Below are 20,638 nucleotides of genomic sequence, written 5' to 3' on the forward strand. Positions count from 1 at the left end.
CAAGGCCTGTCCTTGAGAGTGCCGGGCAAATAGTTTTTCCATGCTCATTTGAAAGCCCTGAAAATCCTGAAGAATTGGGTCATCCTGAGTAACTAGTGGAATTGACCAATCAGCTGCACTGCCGCTGAGATATGACAATACAAAGGCTACCTTGGCTTGCTCGTTTGGGAAGGCTCCAGGTCTGCATAAAAAGTGCAAGCGGCATTGGTTCATAAACACGGCAAACCTTTTGGGGTCCCCGGCAAAGCGTTTGGGCGGAGGTAATGGAATAGTTCCTGGTAAGGTTTATTTGCACAGGGTTACTCGATGACACAGGAGCTGGATTTCCCCCGAGACCTGGTAGGGGTGTTTGTCCAGCCTGGTTTTGCAGTAGTTGCCTAGCAAGGTCATCAGTTCGCTCCTTTGACAAAATCAGTTCTCTCCTAAGAGCATTGGTTTCCTGACGGGCGGAATGCACTTCAGCCCTCAGTTCCCCTAGTAATTGGGCCAATTGCTCAGTTTCTGAGGAATCCATAACGCCCGGGTGGGAATTTGTGGGTAGGCTTTGCGTTCTGTTACGCTCACCTGGCTCCCACAGGGGCGTCGATCTGAACTGGACAGCTGCGGTCTCCACCAATGTGATGCGTAGTGCCGAGATGACAGACTGGACTGGCCCACCTAGCTTCGTTTGCTTGGCCCGTAGGAGTATTCTTCTGCAAATGGAGAAAGGGAATTAACCACCCGTGGAGTTGAGCGTTAACCCCCACCCCTGCTGTTCTCCCCACTGATCAACTTTAATGTCCCCTCTTATAGTCTCACCTGATGGTTTGGAAAGATGAGCTCTCCATCCTGCATTGAGCGCAGGGGCGCGTAGATAACCAGTTGCTTCACTGGTTCGAAGGAATAGGTGACTTCCAGAACAATATTGACTCTGAGATTTCCGGCAAGACGCCGTAGGTATATAGTTCGTAAGAGTTCAAATGTCTGACTTTCACTCTTGTCCGATTCCTTCCAGGTTGCAGCTTAACCCTAGTGAAGAGTTCCTTGTGGCAACCGATAACATTCAGGTAAGGATTTGTATTATCCAACACAGTTCGATAAAATAATGTCAGTATGTAACCTGTTGCTTTCTCCCTTATTCAGGTGCTGAGAGAAATTATGAAGTCTCAGGGAATAATGCCTCCAGCGGTAAAATTAGGTAAGTCTATTGTGGTGAGGAGGATTCCCCTTGTTTGTCCCTTTGTTTCACCTTGCTGTCCTTTTGTTTCCCCTTAGGGGCCGGGGTATGGCAAAGATGCGGTGGAAGCTGCGCCGACCCGTGAAGAGGAATACTACCCCCGGCGGTAAAATCAGGTAAGTCTATGGGGGGTAACTAATATTGCCTCTGTTTATTCCCCTGGCTCACGTTGCTGTTCTTGTGTTCCCCTTAGGTGCCGGAGTGCGGCGGGAACATGCAGAAGGATGCAGTGAATAGTGAAGATGCTGCGAAGGCCGGTGAGTTCAGCGCGGCGCTGCAGCAGGCGAGGCGACGCGCATAAAATAATTTCTTTCTTCCAGCTCGAAGGCGCGGTGGATCGGGAATTCAGGTAAGGATCATAGGTATTGCTCTTGTTCTAACCTTTTCTCCTTCTTTCTCCCTTTTTCTAGGAGCTCCAGACTCGAGGCGGACGTGACAGAAGACTGGATACAGACTTGCAGGCACGGCGAACGTTACCCTGCTGGATGCAGAATAACGTGAAGCGTGTGCTGCTCTTTGGGCGTGGTTTAAATAGCCTCCAAAGTAGTCCCAGCTGAGTAAAAAATAGCCCCTAGGTAAAGTAGTCCCTTCCAAGGCTCTTTTGGCTGGTAAGTTTGCAGCATGGTCTGCATCAGGTAAGTTTTAATCTATGAGCCTGGCGCCTATGGCGCCAGGACTGACTCTCCATATGAGCCTGGCGCCATAGACGCCAGGACTGCACCCAAATGGCCCCTAGCAGGGGTTGTTGGGCTTGCTTGGGATAACTTGATGCCTGCTTCCGGGGTTGCTGGACTTGGTCTGGATCCCTGGGGGTAGGCATCAAGACAGAGGGTGAGCAGCAGAAAAAGTACCTTGTTTCGTAAATGTTTGACCTATACAAGAACTGACAACATACTAGCAACGTTATCAGATTATGTGTTGTCGTCTGGACATGTATTTGTTAGATTGTGGACTTCTTACATTTTCTAAATTTTGGCTAGAGCTGACATAAGGCTGGATATTCTCCTCTTGAACCCGAACAGAGCAAAAGCTAAAATAATCAGCCTGGACTGGATTGAGACTAGAATTGAGTGCCTCTCGTATAAAGACTTTCAAGTCCTAGCGTTCGAACACGAAAAACTTAAAGAACTTACACCTTATCTAAATCAAGACCCAACACCACAATTGAGAACGTCTATACTACGCCTACGATTCAGCCTAATTCCAACATGAGATATATGGCAAGAAGAAGGCTGATTGATGCAAAAGAGAACTATTGCAGATTTTGTGAGACTACTTCCATTAGAGAGACTCTTAAACATATCATAGTTGAATGTCCAGCACTAACTGATGTAAGAATTAATTTTTTTTTTAAACATATGCCATACTTTAGTTCAATGCACCCAGAAAATCGATGGTCGGTAATTCTGTCTACTAAAGCTATAAGTATTCACATTGCCACTCATAATCTGTTAATTGCTTTGAACTTGGGTGCTGGTCCTGCCTCAATTACTGGATAGGACTCTAATGACACTTATCTCGTTTTGAATTATTATTTGACCAATGGTAATAATATTGTATCAGGATGTTCTGTTTGTTCTAATGATGTAAAATTCTGTGGCGTGACAATTAGTGATGGTGCACCGTGCACTGTGTATATTAAGAGACTTACATTTATTAATTTTAATAAGTATGAAATGATTGGCGATTATGATTTATACTTTCAATTGATAATTTTTATTGTGAATGTGAAGTTTTTAAGCTAAATGTAAGTCTAACCCGTTTAATTTTGTTTTACTTTTATAATGGTGCTCTGAAACTATGGTGTTACTTTTATTGATGAAAAATCTTTTATTAATGTTTAAATGAAATTGTTTAATTTTGAAAAAGTTGAGTTTTCTCAGCTATATTCAATAACAAAAAAAATAATAAAAAATAAAAAAAATACAGTAAGTGAATTCTGTTTCAAAGCACCCACAGGGCAACAGGGAGGGAACATGGGATTGATACAATACATACACTAGAGGATAAAGACAAACCCACTAGGCCTTGTGAGTGTTCAGAAAGTGCAAGTGCAGCGAGAAGAGGGTAAGTGTGAGTGGCGGTAGGTGCTAGAGTGTCTGTGCTCGTGGGTGAGAAGCAGAAAAAGTGCATGGTATGGTAAGTGCTATTCGGCCAGGAGCCGCATTGCGTAGATGAGTGCAAGCCTACAGGAGGAAGGCCGGAGAGTGCCGAGGCAAGTGCTGCCAGGCAGGCAGAGACTGGGGTGATTGGGTGTGGAAGTCCAGGACCCCAAAGGATACATAAGGGCCCTGGTGACCAATCACAGACTGTGAGATTAGCAGAGGAAGGAAGAAGGGAAGGAGGAAGTGAATAGGAATGTCTTGAGGAGCTTCTGGAATTTGAGGAAGTCCTACTCAAGACGAAGAGGAAGGAGAAGGCTGTTCCATAAGAGGGAGCCAGCTGAAGAAAGAGATCAGCCTCCGACCTCTGTTTTGCTAAATGCTTTACACACAAAGAGTTGGTGCAAGAAGAGCGTAGAGGTCTAGAGGGAGAGTATTTAGCAAGAGAAAGTTGCAGATAGCATGGTCCCTGGCCCCAGACAGCCTTGTGGGTGATTCAGAAGGACTTTAATTTGATCTGTGCAGCAATAGGGAGCCAGTGAAGAATTAATAGAGCAGGAGAGATGCGGTCCCTGGGCTTAAGGCCAAGGATAAGTCTTGCTGCCCTATTCAGGATTAGCTGGAGGGGTTGCAGAGTGGAAGCAGGCAGATTCAGGAGGAGGCTATTGCAGTAGCTAAGCCTAGAGAGAACCAGGTCTCGGGTAACTTTGAGCTTCTGAGGGAAAGTGAGAAAAGGGAGAATTTCTTTGAGAAGGAAGAGTTGAAAGTGAGACATCTTGGCGTTGTCCTGAGTGTGAGGTATTACCCAAATTGGCCGTTTCGAATTGACCGAATGGTACAATTGGCTGAATTCGGCCAGTACCATCTGGTCGTTTCGAAATGACCAATTTGGCTAACCACTACCAAACATGGGGAGCGGGAGTTGCAGGGGTGTCTCCCGCTCTCCGTGTTTGGTAGTGATTGCCTTTGGGGGTAGCGGGGGGCTTCAGAGTTATGGAGGTGGGGACAAAAAAATAACATAAACATGAAAAGCGGCCCCTGTAGTGTTGGATCCGACCCAGGTAGGAGGGATGGATCCAACGCTGCAAAGTCAGTAAAGGCCTGGAGGGTGAAAAGGTAAGTAGGGGGTGTGTGGGGGGTATGTTGGGGTGGTTGGGGGATTTTAAACAGGGCGGTTTTGGCCATGGCCAAATTGGCTTGACAGCCGTCGGCCGCGACCAATTGTGCCATGGCCAAAACGTATACATCCAAGTGTGAGGGAGGAAGGAGAGAGAGGAGACGAAGATGACTCCAAGGTATCTGGCTTCAGAAAAAGGAGCAGGGGGAGAACCCATAGAGGATGGCCAGATTGAGGGGAAGAAAGAGGGAGCAGGGGTCCCAATGGGAAGGATCTCAGTCTTGCTGGCATTGAAGCAGAGATCGTTGGTGGATTAAGACTGCATGGCAGATAGGCAATCAGGGATGATGGAAGATGCAAGAGGGTCAACAGGAAGTTTGAAGAAGAGTTGTGTGTCATCTGTGTAACACTGGAAATTGGTGAAGAAGAAGGAATGAGGAGTGCCAGCTGAGCAAGATAAGTGTTAAAGAGCCAGGGGTAGAGGTTAGAGCCCTGGGGGACCCCACAGGTGGAGAAAGAGGTAGGTGAGGAAATGGTGCCCAGAATAACCTGGGATGAACAGTCAGTTAGGAAGGAGGTTAGCCAGTCCAGTGCCCTCTCTGAGATACCCAGGGTATCATGGAGCCTCTTTATGAGGTTAGCATGGTTGTCAAAGGCAGAGGAGAGATTGAGTAGGATGAGGACAGCTAGAGAGTTAGAGTCCAGAGATGCAAGCAGTTCTTCACAGGTGTTCAAAAGAGCAGTTTCCATGCCTCTGGATGCTCAAAATCCAGATTGATGGTTGCGGAGACCACCAACAAGTTCAGTGTGTGAGGTAGGTTGTGGAAAGGCCAGCTTTTACAGCAGTTTCCCTAAGAAGGGGGTGATAGAAATGGGACAGTAGTTGGCTGGACATGTAGGGTCTGCTCAAGTTTTTTTCAGGAGGGCGTGCACAAGGGAGTGCTTGAGGGAGGAGGGGAAAGATCCAGTGGCAGAAGAGTGGTTGCAGAGATCCGCAAGTGTGGGGGCAAGGGAGCTAATGTTGTCATTGATGGTTCGTGAGGAGCAAGGGGAAACCTGTTTGGAGGATACCTTCATGCAGCGGACAACTCTGGTGACTTCTTCAGGTGTGACAGGGGAGAAGGAGGAGAGAGAGGAAGAAGGGGGGAGAGAAGCCATAGGAGGCAAGGGAGTGAGATACAGGTTGGATGGGAGGGTAGCAAGAGTGCTCAAGATGTCCAGGGTTTTAGTGGTGAAGTGAGTGGCCAGTGCATTGTAGAGGGCTTGGGATGGAAGTGGGAAAGAGGAGACTTGCATGGAGATTTTAAAGAGTTCACCCGTGTTGTTGGATGCACCAGATACCGTGCCTGAGTGTGGGCCCTTTTCTTGGCACGGATAGAGAGTCTGCATTGCCTTTGGAGCAGGCGGCAGGCCAGTTTGTCAGAGGGTGAGACTGAAGTTTGCCTCTTCCGTTCCGCAGCTCTGCACCTGCATTTCAGGGCTGCAAAATCGGTGTCGTACCAGGTATTACGCTTGATCTCTGATCACTATAACTGCAAGCTCTGTCCTGGATGTTGAGACATTTTATCTTAGTTGATTTTGTTGAGGAGTTTCCATAACAAAACAGTTTTACTCTCATGGCTTCATTGGTCTAGACTATTTTATGCATCTGTTTGTAGGATTCGGCAACTGGAGTTGTTGTTCATAGCATTTCTTCCACTTGTGGAATTACACCTTGAATGTATTTGCTTCAGCTGTGTTTGAAAGGTGCAATTGCCCATATCCTGGTTTGATTTTTGGTTTTGCTTATAATGTAGGGCACCATGTGATAGATGTCTCAGTGTTTGAAAACAGTGAGGTCCATATCCAGGAGGGTGCTTTGTTTCAGAATCCGTACAAATGACCTAATGCAAAAATACAGAATGAGAAATGACCGAATTTATTTGACTGAAAATAGTAGGTATTTTAGTATATGTATGGTAAATAATAGGTGGGGGTGAGGTAAGGGTATGAGTTAGGCTAGGGGGATGAGGTGGGAGCGGGGGGACACCCCTTCATGATAAAAAAGTTAAAAAACTGAACCTAATTTTCGTTTTTCAGTCATTTCGTGTTTTCCCCCCAAAAAATATCACGGATATGATAATAATTTAGCATTTATATAGCGCTACAAACCCTCAGGCATCGGAGCGCTGTGGTGCTCATTTATCGACCTCAGAAGGATGAAAGGCTGAGTTTGCCCCTGGCGGGATTCGAACCTGCGTCAGCAGGCTCAGCATAGCTGTCAAAGCGAGCGCTGTACTCGCTGTGCAATCGGACCATCTATCAGGCAGGATATTCATTTGTTTCTGCTCCCTTTGGAGGTAGAGGATAATTAGAATATCTGACATTATCTTGGTGATAGTCTGCCTGTGGGGCTACAGGTGTCATGGGTGTGTGATTGATGTAATGCATTCTGGCCTTATATGCAAGACATGTCTTGGAAATGTCAGAGAAAGGTTTCCTAATTCCTAATTCACAGCAGGTCAAGTATTCTCTGTAATTCCCCCACCAGAAACACTGGGGTTAAGTAGACCTTATATCACAACAACGGGTGGATCTGCCCATAGAAATCATAAGCTGCCCCCAGGTCATGCTGGAGTGCTGCCTATCTAATAGGGATAGCAGGGAGGAATAGGCCCCGACACATAAGCTAAACTAAAAAGATTTATGTTAAAAAGAAAAAAAAATGTTTTTATTTTCTTGAAAAGCTTGTGCTTGTGACTTAGGGGCAGCTGCTGACAGGGCCAATAGAGTTCTTCCTTGAGGGACTGGCATAGTTTAGAAATAGGGCTTTTTGTTGATTTTCATGGGCATATCCACCCAAGGAGAAGGGATTCTAGCATGACAGCATGACAGCACTTGCTGTATTTTTGTACCTATCTCCTTCGAGTCTCCTATATTTTGCCTGGCATAAGGTGCCCCCATTATCGGGTATGCCACTGATGTGCTCCCCATACTTCCTGAATGCCACCTTTAGGCTTGCCAGAGATTCACCTTCTTCGGGCTTGCTCTGCCACTCTATTCCTTTCTTCTGCTGTTTTGGATGCAGTTTGTATTCACTGTTTAATCTCTTTTATACCTCTCTTCCTCCCCCCATTGTATGTAACTTTGTAGGCAAGCTCATCCCTTCACCACGACTTGAAGGAATTGTGAAACATGTTTAAACAGCTGTGCCCTGCCATGCAGTGGTAGAACAGTTGTAATGTTGTGGGCCTGAGGCAGGGGGGCTAAGGCTGTCCTCCTGGACCCTGAGGTAGTTTGGTGGGGCCTGGGATATGCAAGGCTGTGGCCTGTGCGGAGGGAGCTGTATCTGTCCACCTGCACCCTGAGGGAGTTTGGTGGGGCCTGGGGTATGCAAGGCTGTGGCATGAGGCAGAGGGAGTTGAGGCTGTCCTCCAGGACCCTGAGGGAGTTTGGTGGGGCCCGGGATATGCAAGGCTGTGGCCTGTGCAGAGGGAGCTGAGGTTGTCCTCCTGGACCCTGAGGGAGTTTGGTGGGGCCCGTGGTAGGCAAAGCTTTGGCATGAGGCAGAGGGAAGTGAGGCTGTCTTCCTGGACCCTGAGGGAGATTGCTGGGGCCTGGGGTATGCAAGGCTGTGGCCTGTGCAGAGGGAGCTGAGGGTGTCCTCCTGCACTCTGAGGGGAGTTTGATGGAACCTGGGGTATTCAAGGCTGTGGCCTGTGCAGAGGGAGCTGAGGCTGTCCTCCTGCACCCTGAGGGAGTTTGGTGGGGCCTGGGATATGCAAGGCTGTGGCCTGTGCAGGGGGAGCTGTGGCTGTCCTCCTGCACCCTGAGGGAGCTTGGTGGGGGCTCGGGTATGCAAGGCTGTGGCCTGTGCAGAGGGAGCTGTGGCTGTCCTCCTGCACCCTGAGGGAGCTTGGTGGGGCCTGGGGTATGCAAGGCTGTGGCCTGTGCATAGGGAGCTGAGGCTGTGCTCCTGCACCCTGAGGAAGCTTGGTGGGGCCTGGGGCATGCAAGGCTGTGGCCTGTGCAGAGGGAGCTTAGCAGGGGGTCAGGCGGACTGTGTTTATAGAGTGGGCACTGCTGCAACAGATGTTTGTGAGTTACTCTTTGCAGTACCATTGAGCTTCATGACTTAGTGGGGGCAGGGTGGCATTGCAACAGGTGTGTGTCTGCTTTTTTTTCTTTCTTCGTGACATGCTTTAAAACACTTGTGTATAGGCGCATTATAAATACTAAATAAAATAAAAATAAATGTACTCTCTTAGTCAAGAGGCAGCTGTACAGTCTGTGCACGTGGCAGGAGTGGCGTTTCTTGATTTTATTCTCTTAGCCAAGGGGCAACTCTATAGTCTGTGCACGTGGCAGGAGTGGCGTTCCTTGATTTTATTCTCTTAGCCAAGGGGCAACTCTATAGTCTGTGCACGTGGCAGGAGTGGCGTTCCTTGATTTTATTCTCTTAGCCAAGGGGCAACTCTATAGTCTGTGCACGTGGCAGGAGTGGCGTTCCTTGATTTTATTCTCTTAGCCAAAGGGCAACTCTATAGTCTGTGCACGTGGCAGGAGTTGTGTTCTTTGATCATAACTCGCATAGTCAAGGTGCAACGGTGCAGTCTGTGCACATAAAACGGGAAATACTGGTGCACACCAAATGTATCAAATGCCGATTTAAAGGTATCTAGAGTTCCTTCTAATGGGATACAGGTGCGGGGGAGGAACTGTGATTTTGGCACAAAACCACTCCATATAATTGAGAAGAAGAAGAAGATTGAACATAGGAATCCTCCCGTCCCCTGCACACTATCTAGTGCTGCTAAAACCCATTTGTCTTATTTTAAGAGACTTAGTTTAGGTTACAGTAATCATGTTGATTAAGTGAAGATTTCATGACAAGCCAGTTTTCATGAAAAAATATATATTCTTAGATTTACAAACATGAAATTAATGTACAAAGCAAAGCAAAAGGTGTAAGTCCCTTCTCTATGGCTGACGCGTTTCGAGGAATCTTTCCTCTTCTTCAAAGAGCCTTAATGGACTGTTGAGAGAAAATTACATAGAAAAGCCGTGTCAAAAACTCAATCAGAGAAAGTAGTAGGTCATACCATCATCACAATAAATATACAATGATAAATTGATAACTTGTTCATCTCGGTAGATGATTGAATACTCTTAACAGTATGATTGGTACATTTGCATTAGTTCAAAATAACCAAAATTCATGCCTAAAGTTTGTTTACCATTTTTAAGTACATTGAGGATTAGGTCAACTTCTGAGCAATACATATCACCCAATGATCCACGGTCCCATCGCTGCTGAAAATTGACTTCAAAAACCTTCATCACCCATCTCCCAAAAAATGTTTTCAAAAAAGGAAGCACAAGAGTGAAAGATATTCCTATAGATATGTTGTCAAGTTTTCAACAAGGAGCCATCCTAGATAAACCCGTGAAGTTGAATCGCATTAAATTCAAAGGAGAGAATACCTTATGTTGAGTGTCAGCTAAAGTCACTCAAAATTCCAATGTCCTTGGAGGGCACCGGCAATGGCCATTATGGTAGTCTCGTTATTCATATCCAATTGGAGGGTGCAATCGAAAAGATACAGTGTAATAACCGAATTTAAAGACCAGAATATCAGGAACATCACATGATCTAGGAGTGAAATATCTTTATTAAAAAGAAACCAGTATCAAAAAACACCCTAGGGCGTGTACTAGCTGTTCGCATGGAAAAGAGTATAGTGCAGCTGGATGTATCAAGTATGGACACCCTAGGGGGGGTCCTCCAGTAAAAGTTAAATAGAAAGATATAGTGGAGGAGTATATTAGAGAAATATAGTCAATAGAAAGGGGGTTAATGGTGATGAAAACACTAGGGTGTCCAAAACACTTCAGAGAATGGGAAGTGGTGTACTCTCTCACATAAAGGTGCATGGTGTGCCAAGCACAGGTGTATCGAATGCAGAGAACGAAGGTAACAGGCGAAATAGGGAACGGTCTTGGAGGTAACTATTGCGTTAGCCTAGACAAAAGGTATAAAGGGAGATAACCAAGAAATTTGCTCATAAAAACAGGACGTTGAACAATAGCCGATCGATCGTGTGGGGAAAGCATGGTATGGACCGAGGTCTGGACGTGCCCGATTCAACGGTGCAAAGTTGTAAAATCACTACCCATGACAATGGTTTGGAGGCTGCTCATGGAAGGCAGTGGAAGCGAAACTGTCGAGAGGAGAAGAGAACATACAGTGAGAGTGGACATGGGTAGTATAAGGATGGTCCCTAATGTCAGACGGTAGGAAAATGTAGCGTACCTGCCATCGCAATAGCGTGACGCGAGACCTAGTTGCGAGCGTGTGGCGCGGTATCCGTCTCCACGGAAACGCTGGGCGCCATATTGGAAAAGTTTAAATAGCCACCTAGTAACCATCGCTGGACAGAGACAATATTCTGGAGCCAAAGGCTTGCTTTTGGGCTAATTTGCATAACCACAATGCCTTGCTGACTTGGCTCAGAATTGGTGATGAACTTCCAGCGATGGTTTCTAGGTACCACTCTGGCATGTGCGACTTGGCTCAAAAGAATTATTCTGCTTTCACATTTTAGGTGAAAGGTATTTTTCAAGTCCTTTAAAACCCTCCATAACTTTGCTAGTGTTTGTTAATGCATATGGATGATATTTTGATGCTTTTGTATGGCAATTGAGCAGCTAATTATTTGTTTCTACGCTCTTTGATATTGTAGTGGCAAAGCTTGTGGTGATGGGTCAAATTCTTGATGTTCACATGCATATCACTAGGCCATTGCCATGCAAACTAAAATAGATACTATCCACTCACGGAGAAAAAACATTGGCATACGGCCACTGTGCAGGTGACACGGGGACGCTGCAGTGGTAGCGCAGATATATACAAATATTCCCAGAACAGGAGAAAATGCAAAATGCAAGGCCTGCAGAGGAAAACCCACACATGAAAACAATGAAAGAGCAATGGCGGGGAGGACCAGGAGAGCCGGAGCCAAGAAACTGGCAAGGGATAAATGTAGTAGGTGCCAAACTGGCACTGGTACTGGAGGTGGGGATCCAGAATGCCAACAGGATCCTTGGAATATTCAACTACATTGGTGATTATAACCTTGGGAGCGACTCCATCCCCACACTGGCCAATTTCTGGGGCATACAAACCAGTATGGCCCACAAATCCAGTAAAAGACCCAGAAATTGGCCATTGAGAGGGAGGCTGCATGACTCCCCCAGTGACCGCCACCGGCAGGAGTCTCAGGATGGCACTCCTCTCACCACGGGAGTGCTGCATTGACGGCCCCACAACCCGCACCACTCCCCTTCTCACCCGGGCTGCAACTCACAGATGTGGCCGGGGGACAGAAACCCTCTCCCCTTAAGCCCACACGCCTTACCTTAATGGGGTTGGTGGCGGATGGCTCTGCCTGCTGGCGGCTCAATATTCACTGGGACATGCCCAGGATTCTCCTCCTATCACCCGGCTGTTTACTTAGCCCCACCCATCCCCTCCATCCGCATCACATTTTTACCTACAAACCAGTTCCCAGCAACCACTCCAGGTACATTGCCCCCCCTCCACCATAATCCCAACTTTGAGCAGTTCATAATAGCTTTATAGACCTAGCTACAAGGTCATATATGGAGTTATCATCCCGTAAACCTCATTTAAATGGCCTTGCTACGCTTTGCCTTTAATTCAGTCTTTGGGGCCCAAAACTCCCAGTATATAATGCTTCATCTATTGCCCTGATGATAGAGAGACTCGCTGGCTGGCAGGAACTCGTCATTCTGCTTTCCTTTTGCCTACCTTTCTGTTGAAGCGATTCATGAAAGGCCATCAAGGTGCCATGCTTGTTTGGGTCTCTTCTTTGAACCTTTACAGCCATCCCTATGAACACTGCAGATTAAACTCTTTGATAAGTTGCACCAAATACCAAACGCATTATCTTCGTGATCAGGGGCAATAATGGAACCAAGGGAAGTTCCAGCACTTGGGTGAACTTGGAGAATCTATTGAAACTATCCCACAACTTGCCCTTTGGAATGCAGCTATGCTGCCAATCCAGAGACTTGAACACCAAGCTGGGCTCTGCACACCAGCCGTCTGATATAGATATTCTGAAAAAAGCAGATGCGGGGAAGCTCTTTTCCCGAAATGTTTAGCATGAGGAGGAGAGGATTGGACAGTTCTGCTGTTCTGCTACAGTGGGACAGTTTGTGATCACTCGACGGTCGAACACCTCTAAGTGCCCTTACACACTCCCCAATGCATTGTCCATCACAGGCTAATTTGAAGTCCTCAAATTCAAGATGCAATGATCGCATTAGCATGTACAACTCGACTGCACAGTTTGTTGTGTTAATTCTCGGCTAATGTATATATTCTGCTCAACCCTCAAAGTTAACTTCCATCCACCGAAGTTTTGGGAGTCATAAAATGAGAAGATTAATTTATATTGACACCCTCACTCCAGCCTTGGCCGATTTCTGTAATCACTCTTTTGCCCCTTGAACTTTCCCCTCTCCCCTCAAGCACCCCCTTGTGCACCCCTCCTCAAGAAGCCGTCTGCCGATCCTACATGCCTGGCAAACTATCGCCCAATCTCCATCACCACTTTCCTGGGCAAACTCTTGGAAAAGCTGCCCATCTCCAAGCTTACTCGCCACACTGAATCTGCTGGTTATCTCCATGACCATCAGTCTGGCTTCAGAGCTGCCAGAAGCACAGAAACTGCTCTCCTGAACACCTGTGAAGATCTGCTCTCTAACCTTGATTTCATTTCCAGCATGCCTTCTGTCCTCATCCTCCTTGACCTTTCCTCTGCTTTCGACACGGTAAACCATGCCATCATGATCCACTGACTCCGTGAGAACCTGGGCATCACGGATCAGGCCCTGGAGTGCCTGATCTTCTTCCTCTTAGATCGCCCCTCCCAGGTCCAACTTGGTCCCTTTCTCTATGCCACCTCTCTACCTGTGGCGTTCCCCAAGACTCTATCCTCTCACCCTGTTTTTTCAACCTCTACTTGGCCCCCTTGGCCCACCTGATCTCTACCTTCTCCTCTACCTTTCAGTGTGATGCGGATGACACTCAGCTCTCCTTCAGGCTCCACTCAGCCTCCTCTCGCTCATTCCTGGCTGTCTATCTGCGATTCAGGACTGGTGCACCTCCAATGATGTCTGCCTTAATGGCAGTAAGCCGAAGATCCTTCTCATTGGGACCCCTGCCTCTGCTTTCCCTCTCTCACTCTGGCCGGCTGGGCCCTCTTCCTTTGCCTTCCTGTGAGGCAAAAAACCTTGGTGTCTTCTTCGACTCCACTCTCTCTCTCCTCACTTCCTGGACGTCGCCAAGAAGTCCCACTACCAGCTGCACCTCCTCAAAGGGACTCTTCCTTTTCTCATTTTCCCCCAGAAGCTCACTGTCTGCAGAGCCTTGGTTCTCTCTAGGCTGAACTACTGCAACAGCCTCTTTCTCAACCTGCCTCCCTCTACTCTCTGTCCAGCTAATCCAGAATGGGACCGCATGTCTTATGCTTAGCTTCAAGCCCAGGAACCGCATCTCTCCAGCCCTGAAATCTCTCTACTGGCTTCAGGTGGCTGCAAGGATTAATTTCAAGACCATCTGCATTGTCCACAAGGCTTTGTGCGGCCGGGCCCACACTACATCCAACACTCTCTTCCAAAATACCTTCCTTCTTGAGCCCTTGGCTCAGCTACCTCCAACTCCCTAAGGGTTAGATGCTTCTCCAGGCAGAGAGTGGGGTTAGATCTCTCTCCGCTGCAGGGGCCTCCCTGCCCATCTCCTACTTGAGCCACACCACCTGAAGTTACGAAAGCAGCTCAACACTTTCCTCTTCTCCTCTGCTTTCTCTCTCTGCCTCCCCTGCTGACATACCTGACCTACTTGTCAGCTGTACCGACTGGTTGCTTGGCTACCCTGAGAGTCTAATTGGGTATCAGGCACTTTCTTGATCAGTCACCCTTGCACTGCCTCTGGGCCTACCACACACTTAGGGGCTGTATCTGTAACCGTACAGTCCCTTGTTCTCCTTGCACTACCCAGATCCGTGCTGGCCTGGCTGCTCTTACTCGGAGCATTGCTGCCCTGTTTTCCCCTCCCCTCTCCCTTGCACTTCCCCCTTTCTTTCCCCTTGCACTTCTCGTTCTCACACGATCTGAGTGACACAAGGCCTAGTAAGATCGTTTGTCTTGTCCTCCCTCTGTTTTCCCTCCCTTGTCTTGTCGCGCCTAGAAACACTTGTGTATAGGCGCATTATAAATGACTTATCATATCATATAAATTCATGTAATATAAAAATGTAACAGGAGTGTGGGAGCCCCTCTACTGAGGACGAACATGGTTCAAATAACCTCTTAGATGGAATTTATTCCACTGAGGAGAGTCTACAACCACGTTTTAGCTCACTGAATCCTTCTGTGAAAGGTACAGTGAGCTAAAACGTGGTTGTAGACTCCCCCGAGTGGCCATGTTTGTTCTCAGTAGAGGGGCTCCCAGACCTTTTTGTGTATTTTTAGGAACGTGGGGTTTCACCCGAAGTTACCCAGGGTAATCCAGACGTGGACCCCTTTCTCACTGAGGGTAATCCAGACGTGGACCCCTTGCTCACTATTCTTAGAGAGGCACAGCTCCACCTCACTGATGAGGCTCGACTAGGCCAAAACATGTGTATGGGGTTGCTGTTGGTACTCTTGTTCAGAGGAGAATTGCCTAACATTTTGGTGCTGGACTGCCTCAGTGGGTGGTACCAGACTGATATGCAAATGGATATTTCTCCTCTGTGAAAGGTAAAGTGAGCTCAAATGTGGTTGTTGACCATCCCGAGTGGGCACCTTCCCATAGAACAAGTTATTTGGCCATGTTCGTTCTCTGTATACGGGCTCCCAGATCTTTTTGTGTAATCCAAAAATGTGTTTTTATTAAGTTTACATGGCACCAGCCTCTAGGTCAACTCGCTGCAGAAAACCAAGTTCTCTCTGCGCCATTGAGTATATGACAAGATTTCTTTAACTAATTACATAGTCTGGCAGTGCAGAGGCATCAACCACAATTAAACGAATTCCACCATTGCGCGGCTCTTTTTATTTAAACGCAAGACAGTTAAGCAGGAAAGCTATGTTTAGCTGTGGGGGTCCTTCTGAAAAGTCATCATTGGTAAACAATACAGGGCAGGCCGGCCATACATTGACGAAGGTCCACATTCCACCACACTAGGGGTACCTGTTGCCCAATTCTGGATGTGTTAAACAGCAAAGTTATAGGGTAACCTAATATCTATGCATCACCTTAAATTGAAACAGTGTGCAGCGTGCATTCTGGGACACTGCTTTTATATGCAGTCATACCCAGACATGCCCTCACTCAGATGTCGCGGACTGCGAGTTATACGCGACAGCGGACAAACCTTACATAGGATATATTTAAAGGATATAAATATATATCCACTCACAGGTCTAGGTCCCCCGAGCCTCCCAATGACAACAGGGAAATGGAACCATGCATCTGTACCTTTCGTGTAATGCCCTCATGGGTGGCCATTAGCAAATGCGTCCGTGTATCTTCCTACTTTGATGTCATGGCAGAGGATTATGGAATTCATAATCAATGGCTGTGACATCACAGCCGGGGGATGCTGGATTTCCACCCTTTTCTGTTGCTGTGGGTGAGGGGACCTGCCATTTGTTACGTTGTGTTTAGTTCCCTCGTGGCTCCCATCTGTCACCCTTGCAATGTGGGCAGTGCAGGGGTGACAAAGGGTGCAGGGTGGATCATACACCGCATGACGTATAGCTGGTTAGCTTTCAACTATGGGCTGTGATCCACCTCAGAGTTCTAAGTGCCATTAGTATTATTAGTATTATTACTATTATTAGTATTATTATTAGTATTAGTATTATTACTATTATTAGTATTACTATTATTTATATTAATATTATTACTAGTATTAGTATTATTACTATTAGTAGTGTTACTATTATTAGTATTACTATTCTTAGTATTACTATTATTACTATTATTACTATGCATAGTATTACTATTATTAGTATTATTACTATTATCAGTGTTAGTATTATTACTTTTAGTATTTGTATTATTACTATTATTAATATTAGTATTGTAACTATTATTAGTGTTTGTAGTATTATTATTATTAGTATTAGTAGTATTACTATTATTAGTGTTAGTATCATTACTATTCATATTTATATTATTACTATTATCATTACTATTATTAATATTCATTTTATTACTATAATTAGTGTTAGTAGTATTACTATTATTAGTATTCTTACTATTATTAGTATTAGTATTATTACTATTATCCGTATTAGTATGCTTACAAGCCATAGTGGGAAGGAAACGGTGAGGGAAGCAGCGATAGAATGGGGTTGGAGGGTGAGCTATCTATGGGGAGGGGGAAGGCAGGGAATTTAGCAGCAATCGATCTACAAACAACCAGGGGAGGTAACGGGGTGAGGGGCATCAGATCACCAGTCTCAGGTTAATTGGGGAGCGGAGGGTGGTGGACCTATGTGTTCGATAGGAGCTGTTCCTTTAAGATTACAGATAACTCAAGCATCGCGGTCATTGTCTTTCAGATGAAGAACAAGACTTTAATGTGGAAAGCCAGGCGGTCCTCGATCCATGGTTTGGAACTGCTTAGAGTGTTAGAAACCGAGCCAGAGTGTGTCATCCTGCCTGCCTACAAGGACAAACTTACTCTGTGAGGTTTAACGTGAGGAGGAGAGCTGCTTCAACTACCTATTATTCTTTTGACACTGATTTTTCCTTTGTATACATTTCTCCTTTTTACACTTTTTGTACAAGAGATAGAACAGGCATTAGAATTTTGTTAGCATGGTCCATTGTGATTTGATCCACTAGGACTGTTTTGTTTATCGTTTGATGGTCGAGACTACTCCCATTTTAGTTGTAGGGCGGAATAGGAGTTTCTCCAACCCCAACGTTGTCAATAAAGGTTTTACAAATCGTATCCATTGTGTCAGTGTCATACTTGTGATACCATGCTTTCCCTATACCTCTCTCTCTCTTTTATGGACAAATAGCATTTTGTAATCCAGCCACCCCTTAGATCATCAAAGACAAAACCCCATTTTCTGCACAGGACAGAACACTTCTTATACCAGGGGTAGATAGCATATGATGCAGCATTTGCTAATTCTTCCCGCACATTGACAATCTTGGGGTTCACCAACAGAGCATAATGTCATTTTACAAAAATACTCCTGCGTTCAGCCTGGACACCAATATTTGGAACCCTGGACTTCAAAGCTAATTCAAATCGTGGCGTGGTGGACGACATGCCCAGCAGATTTCTCAGGCAAATGGGTAAGATGCGATCCAAGGAGATGCAGCTCACACTCCCCGAGATCTCACTACCATACAATATGGCTGAGTAAATCTTAGCCTCCAGCACCCAAATACATTTATCAAATCGGAACCCACCGAACATTTGATAGAATCTCCTAATCTCTCCAAGACTTGTACTAAGGCGATTTTGAACTGATATTAGGCCACAAACAGTTGCTTGAGAACGTAACTCCCAGGTAGCAACATGAATCAGCCACAGTTAAGTTCACATTATCTATGCACCAGTCAAGTTGTTTTTAATACCAAAAATAACAATCTTAGTTTTCTTCAAGTTTAATTTTAGACCATTGTCTCTAAAATAATCGGATGCATAATTCAAATTACTAGCAAGTCCCTCTGGGGTCAGATCTAGTAATATAATCAGCTGCATAGAGAGAGTTGGGTAGGTTACCCCATTCAAAGAGAGAGGAAACAGGCCTGACAAATGTAAGGAAGACGAAGGGCCTCATTACACGTTGTGCGCTAAAAATCTCAAATTACCGGCATGGCGCTCTTAACGTGTCCGCCCTCACAAGAGGGCGCTAATAGCGTACCATTACGAGTACGCGGACATGAGCATAGCGCCATGCCGGTAATGACCCTACCGCCATGCCGCTAAAGACCCCAAAAAGTCTCTTACCGCCTTCGACGAAAGTGCAGATAGCACTTCCGCCCTCACGCTGCATGCAAATAGCGGTCACCGCTATTAGCGGTGATCGTTAAATTGCGGAACCGGAAATAGCGTCATCACACAGGAACGGGAAAGAGCACGCCGGCCATCTTTACAAACACAATCCATTGCCATCCTACGCCCCCTGGTCCTGTTTGGAGTAGCTTGCAGTTGGAAATCATCAGGGACACCCTCAACATGGCCAAGGCATTGAAAAAAACCACCGACCGGCAGCGGAAAGAAAAATTCTCCTCAGAGGAGCTTATAATGCTGACCCAGACCCTAGCTGACAATGCCGCCGTGGTCTTTGCCTGCGACATGTGGCGGGAGACTCTCATGAAAAAAAAGGCAATCTGGGATGAGGTTGCATTAAAAGTCAGTGCTGTGGGCACCACCACCCGCAATATGCGTGAGTGCCGAAAGAGGTCGGATGACCTGAGACTCTGGGTGAGAAGCATCCTTGCCGAAAACCACCAAATTGCCACAGCAGGTGGATCTGGGTCGCCCATAAAACTTAAAGAATGGGAGGAGACATGCGCCAACCTCATTGGCGTGGAATGCATAGAGGGAGTCGGCACGATGGAGCATGGCATGGCAACCACTTCAGATGGAGGTGAGTGTACACATGAAAGCATGCAATGTGAATCTACTGGTCCCCTCAAATGTGAGCCCAGAATCACCTCATGGATGGGCAAACATCCACACATGCATCACACCCTGCCCATGTCAGTGTCAGCCCCAAACACACACACATGCACACATCACCAGAGACAAGTGCCACACACAACCATGCATGGATGAGCCACTGCACTGACACATCACTGACACATCACCTGTATCCTTTACAATGTAGTCCAAATGCCCACAACTGCATCATTGATGTATACTGCATTAAGTACATTGAACCGTAACCAGTAACATCCCCTTTCTTGTCCCCGACAGGCTCACATACAGACAGTGAGGATGCTGGCAGTGCATCACTAGCACCCCCTGCGCATAAGAAACAAAGGGCTTTGGACACAGAGGACATCCCCACAACCTCATGTGGCAAAGGCAGAAAGGTCCAGAAGCAGAGTGCGAAACATCGTTGGAGCGCCACTTCCAAGCTACAAGTTGCCACACCATCAACAACTGCCCCACCTCTGGTGGTTAACCCACCACCACCGATCCCGGCCACAGAGGGCCCACCCTCAGCTCCAGCTAGTTCAGCAGGAGAGGCGGCAGCCACTGCCCCACTATCAGATGTAGAGGACCCCACCGACTTCCACATGGAGATGCACACCCCAACCCCCCCTGGAACCTCTGAGCCATCACCTCAGCACACACCTGGGTCCAATGTCACTGGCGATGAGAACATGGGAGCTTTTAGTAGCCCCCTGGTGGCTTCATCTGTTGACCTGGTCCCATCACAGGCCACAGAAGCCACACCACCAGGACCCAACACTGCCCTCGACCTGGCTAGCATCAGCCAGCGGCAACAAGAAATAACTGTGCTGGTTGGGCAGCATGTTGAGGAGGCTGCCCGTCTCAGGGCAGACATCACGGAGACAGCAAGGCACTCCAGGGAGGGGATGGAGGCATGTACAGACAGGCTGTGTGGGGAGATCATCCGAGTCAGGGAGGTCCTCACACGGATAGCGGACGCATCGGACCGCCAATTCCCACCACCATCAGGACAATCTGCAACATCCTTATCTGCCAGTTCGAGGCAGACAAGCCCCCTCCGCCGTACAGGCTTGTACTTCTTCATTGTGTATGTGTACTTTATTGACGCCATGGTCCATTTGTGCGCTTCCAAACAGACACCAATGCACTACTACCCATATCCATGTGACAGTACGAAACCATGTTACTCAGAATATTTGGTTGATCAGATGCTGTCTCCCTCCTGGCCATCCCCTCTTGCATGACCTGCATCCCCTTCACCTCCGTCCTCATCACCATCATCATCCTCATCAGGTGCTTCTATTTCAACGTCAGGGGGCAGTGGCGCATTCCGTCTGATGCAGATATTGTGCAGCATGACACATGCCATGGTGATCTTGGCCACCTTCTCATGGCCATACAACAGAGCGCCAGCAGACCTGCTAATGCACCTAAACCGTGTCTTCAATAGGCCAAAAGTCTGCTCGATCACAAT

The 20,638-nt window shown here is 46.9% G+C and overlaps 1 protein-coding gene across 1 annotated transcript in view; it reads left to right on the forward strand.

Moving 5' to 3' along the window:
* LOC138521776 (uncharacterized) overlaps positions 1–17,451 on the forward strand; it is a 36,303-nt gene extending 18,852 nt beyond the window's left edge. The window contains exon 2 of the mRNA XM_069634852.1: positions 17,057–17,451. The gene's annotated coding sequence lies outside the window, so the exon portion shown is untranslated. The remainder of the gene's footprint in view (positions 1–17,056) is intronic.
* The last annotated feature ends 3,187 nt before the right edge of the window (positions 17,452–20,638 follow it).

This window comes from Ambystoma mexicanum, chromosome 13 (genome assembly GCF_040938575.1).
Source record: "Ambystoma mexicanum isolate Mex_15411 chromosome 13, UKY_AmexF1_1, whole genome shotgun sequence".
Taxonomy (NCBI): domain Eukaryota; kingdom Metazoa; phylum Chordata; class Amphibia; order Caudata; family Ambystomatidae; genus Ambystoma; species Ambystoma mexicanum.